We start from the raw sequence: 5161 nt of genomic DNA on the forward strand, positions 1-5161 counted from the left end.
TGGAGTACAGTGACAGTTATAGCTCACTCATTGCAGCCTCCAACTTCTGGGCTCAAGTGATCCTCCCACCTCGGCCTCCCAAAGTGCTGGGATCACGGATGTGCACCACTGCACCCAGCCCCATTTTCCTTTTACTCTGTCCATAACCCCATTACATCCCAGGTTCTACTGGATGGCGATAAAGGAAGAAGACAACAATAAATATAGTGGCCACAATTTTCTTGAGCAAGTGCCAAATGCTTGAAACCTTGCCACTCAGCCTTTGTGGGTTTTCTCTCTCTGTCATCCCTGAAGTCCCAGAAGGCAGGAACTTGTCATCATGGGAGACAGTGGGGCACAGTGATGAAGGTCTCAGTCTCTGGCATCAGAGCCTGAGTTTCATATCCCAGCTCTGCTGTGGGACCTGAGGCAAGTTGCTTAACTTCTCTGTGCCTCAGTTTCTTCTTTTTTTCCTTTATTTCTTCTTTTTTTCTGCCACCTTCAAAAGTTTCTTATAATGTAAAAATTTCCTTCTCAGGTTACTATACTGAAGAGTTGCTTCAGGAGAGAAAGAATTTCACTAGAGGCCGGGCATGATGGGTCACGCCTGTAATCCCAGCACTTTGGGAGGCTGAGGCAGGCAGATCACCTGAGGTCAGGAGTTCAAGACCAACCTGGCCAACATGGTGAAACCCTGTCTGTACAAAAATACAAAAATTAGCCAGGCATGATGGTGGGTGTCTGTAATCCCAGCTACTTACTCAGGAGGCGGAGGTGGGAGAATTGCTTGAACTCAAGAGGCGGAGGTTGCAGTGACCCGAGATCATGCCATTGCACTCCAGCCTGGGCGACAGAGTACGACTCTGTCTAAAAAAAAAAAGAATTTCCTAGGAACAGATAGGAATTTCACAATATTTAATAGATACTGGTTTCTTTCTTTTTTTTCTCCTTCCTTCCTTCCTCCCTCCCTCCCTCCCTCTCATCTTTCCTCCCTTCCTTCTTTCCGCCCTTCCTTCTTTCCTCCCTTCCTTCCTTCCTCCCTTCCTTCTTCCCTCCTCCCTGTCTCTCTCTCTCCCTCTCTCTCTATTTCTTTCTTGTTTTTGAGACAGGTTCCTACTCTGTCACTCCAGCTGGAGTGCAGTGGCACAAACACAGCTCATTGCAGCTCAAACTCTTGGACTCAAGCTGTCCTCACACCTCAGCCTCCTGATTAGCTGGGGCCAAAGTTATGTGCCACCACACCTGGCTAATTTTTTTTTATTTTGTAGAGACAGGGTCTTGCTATATTGCCCAGGCTGGTCTCTAACTCCTGGGCTCATGCGACCCTTCCATCTTAGCCTCCAGGGTAGCTGGAATTACAGGCATAACACCCATATTTAATGAGGGTTTTGTGCAATCAAATGAACTAGTATCTGTATTCTGAGGGGAGGAGAGTGCCTTCAGGGCTAACTGTAGAAGCTTTGTTCTCTCCTTCAGTCTCTCTGTCTAATGAAGTAAAAAATGGAAATGTGTAAAGTTTTATGCAAGGTAACTGTAGCAGTAAAAACCAAGGTGAAAGTAAGTATGAGAAGAATCCTCACCTCTTAGGGTCAGTGTAAGAAGTGAATGAATTAGTGACCAGAAACTGCACAGCCCTTACTCGGGAGGCAGAAGTGGGAGAATCGCTTGAACCTAGGAGTTCAAAACCAGCCTGGGCAATATAGCAAGACCCTGCCTCTAAAAAAAAAAAAAAAAATTTAAAAATTAGCCAGGCATAGTGGTATGTGCCTGTAGTCCAGCTACTTAGGAGGCTAAGGTGGGAGGATGGCTTGAGCCCAGGAGTTTGAAGCTATAAAGAGCTATGATTCTACCACTGTACGCCAGCCTGGGTAACAGAGCGAGACCCTGTCTCAAAAACAAAAAGAAAGGCCTGGTCACGGTAGCTCACGTCTGTCATCCCAGCACTTTGGGAGGCCGAGGTGGGTGGATCACTTGAGGTCAGGAGTTAGAGACCAGCCTAAGCCACGTGGTGAAACCCCATCTCTATTGAAAATACAAAAATTAGCCAGGCATGGTGTTGCATGCCTATAATCCCAGCTACTTAGGAGGCTGAGGCACGAGAGTTGCCTGAGCCCAGGAGGTAGAGGCTGCACTGAGCTGACGTTGTGCCACTGCACTCCAGCCTGGGGTGACGGAGTGAGACGGTCTCAAAAAAAAAGAAAAAAAAAAGAGAAAAAAAAAAGAAAGCACTGAGCCCTCAATCAATGTCAGCTATTAACATCCCCATTTTACAGGTTGGCAAACTGAGGCTCAGCAAGTCTGTCCTGTCTCCTCAATTTGGTCACTGGATGCTCAGAAAGAGGAGTCACCTCCTACACCTGCCTAAGGCTCCGGGAGAGGGTCTCCCAACCAGGCTTCTGCAGTTCCCGCTGGAGAAGGTGGGGTGGGCTGTCAGCGGAGAAAGCAGAGAGTGCAGGGACCAGAGCGCTGCGTAGTTCCTCAGTACCCCTCGTGCCCCTCCCAGCCCCTACCTGGGCTCATTAACAGGAGGCCCTTGTTCAGGGAGTGATGGATGGCGTGGGAGGCAGAGGGCGGGGTGTGTTTACCCACCGGCGGCTGCAGACAGGAGCCCAGGCCAGGGCCAGGCCAGTGGGGGAGGGAGGCTCCTAGGTAGGGAGGAGCCCAGCCCCAATACTGCTGCACGGAAAGGGGCCAGCTGGGCCCCTTCTGGAAACAGAGGCCAAGGGTCAGGGAGGCCACTCTGCTGGGGGCAAACAGGTGCTGGCAGAGCAAAGCCCCAGGCAGAGGGCACAGCAGGGGCAAAGGCCCAGAGGTGGGTACGGCTTGATGTGTTGGAGGTTCCGCGAGGTGATAGTAGTGGCTGCTGCAGGTGGGGAGGGGAAATGGAGGAAATCTGCCAGCTGTGAGCCATGTTTAGGCTCCGTGGGCATGTCCATTCCCACATTTTACTGCACGCCAGGCCCTTACCTGGGCTGTGACTGCTCCCTGGTGCCCTGTCTCCTTTTCACATGGCTCACTCCTCGCCCCAGCTGGGTTAGAGGCTCCTACTGGCCTTCACAGGCCCTTGGTGTGCCCCATCAGAGCTGTGACCATGCTGTATGGGCACTGCCAGGTTACACGGGTTATGGGGCTGCCTCCTCCATCAGACTGAGCTCCACCATCTTGTTCCCCACTGTGTTCCCTGCGTATACACATGATGGAATACTGCAATGACGGATGGATGGATGGATGGATGGATGATGGATGGATTGATGGATGGATGATGGATGGATGGATGAGTGGATGGATAAATGAATGGATGGATGGATGGATCGAAAGTGGTTTGATGGATGGATGGCTGAGTGGATGGATAGATGGATGGATGGGTAAGTGGATGGATGGATGGATGGGCAAATGGATAAATAACTGAATGGATTGATTAATGAATGGATGATGTATAAGTGGATGGATAGATGGATGGATAAGTCGATAGATGGGTAGAAGGATGGATAGGTGGATGGGTGGATAGATAAGTGAATGAATTGATGAATAGATGGATGAATGGATGGATAAGTGGATGGATGGAAAAATGAATGGATAACGAGATATATTGTATGGATGAATGAATAAGTGGATGAATAATGAATAAATGTATACATTTATACACATGGATGGATAATGTATAAATGGATAGATAAACAGGTGAATGGATGCATAAGTGGATGGATGGACAAATGAATGAATGAATGGGTGGATGGATAGATAAGTGGGGAGATAGATGAATAAGTGGATGGATGGACGAATAGGTGGATGAATGGATGGATGGATAGGTGGATAGACAGCTGAATGGATAGATGATGTAGAAGTGGGTGGAGGGATGGATGGAGAGATGATGGATTAAAGAAAAGCCACAAGACCACAAAACAAGGATCCACAGGACTAAGGAATGACAGAATCACGACATCACTGGTTAATGGAGCCACTGAACTGTCCTCTATGACCACAGAGTTAGAGATCCACACAGCCCAGTCAACAGAAGCACAGAACCAAAGGGTAGTTGGAAGCTACAGGACCCCAGTGAGGGCAGAGACAAGCCATTGGGGCATCCCACATCCATGGTGCTACCAGGATAGAGTCTCAGAGTTAACCCCAACAGAACCACCCTCTGGCCACACCCTCACCTCTCAGCTCTCCAAGGAGCCTCCCAGGGGCCACGGAAGCCACAGGGTGCTTTTCCCCCCAATCTGTGGAGCAGCCTTGTGGGACAGGACCATGCCGTCACCAATGCCTGCAGCCAGCCAGCCTCCAAACACTCGGTGAGTCCTGGCACCAGGGCCAAGTGAGGCTGTCCAAGTACCAGGAAACACTGCCAGCCTCCGGCCAGGCTCCCCCGGACGCCGAGTGCTCTGCAGCCAGGGGCAAAGGAATCAATGGGTAACGTTTACATCCATGTCCTTTCCAAAGCCAGTAGCAACATAGCATGGAAGACAGGCCTTGCCCCAGCTGCGGCCCCTCTGGGCCACGGTGCGCTGACAAGCTGCCCGCTCCATCGCCAGGAGTCACAGCTCGGCTCGAATTTCTTGACACATCCATGTATGAATGAGCTCTCCAGAGACAGCACCCGTTTGCCCAGCAGAACTTGCACCCAATGCCCAGAACGACCAGCCCATTTGAGATGGGGGAAACTGAGGCCCCCATCTCAGAGGTGAGCCCGGGAACACAGCGGGCTGGAGCTGTCTCAACCCCAAGCCTGCAGGATGCTAAACCTGAACTTACCATCACCCAGCTGGGTTGCCTCTCAGGCCCCAGCCCCTTGTCCTGGGACTCCCCAGATATTTGCTTCCAAACGTGGTGCATTGCAGAATGCCAAAAGCATGGGCTGCAACAGTTTCTTGCCTTCCATGGGCTCAGAATGCCTAGCTCACAGGACTGTGGTGGGGACAAACTGCGGTCATAGCACAGAAAGGGGACCTGATTGCTGGCCTGATAGGAGCCTTGCCCACACCGTTTCCCCCTTCCTTCTTCTTTTTTTTTTTTTTCCCCGAGATGGAGTCTCTCTCTGTCACTTAGGCTCCAGTGCAGTGGCATGATCTCTGCTCACTGCAACCTCTGCCTCCTAGGTTCAAGAGATTCTCCTGCAGGCCGGGCGCGGTGGCTCACCCCTGTAATCCCAGCACTTTGGGAGGCCAAGGCGGGCAGATCA

This window comes from Mandrillus leucophaeus, unplaced genomic scaffold, assembly GCF_000951045.1.
Source record: "Mandrillus leucophaeus isolate KB7577 unplaced genomic scaffold, Mleu.le_1.0 Scaffold11, whole genome shotgun sequence".
Taxonomy (NCBI): Eukaryota; Metazoa; Chordata; class Mammalia; order Primates; family Cercopithecidae; genus Mandrillus; species Mandrillus leucophaeus.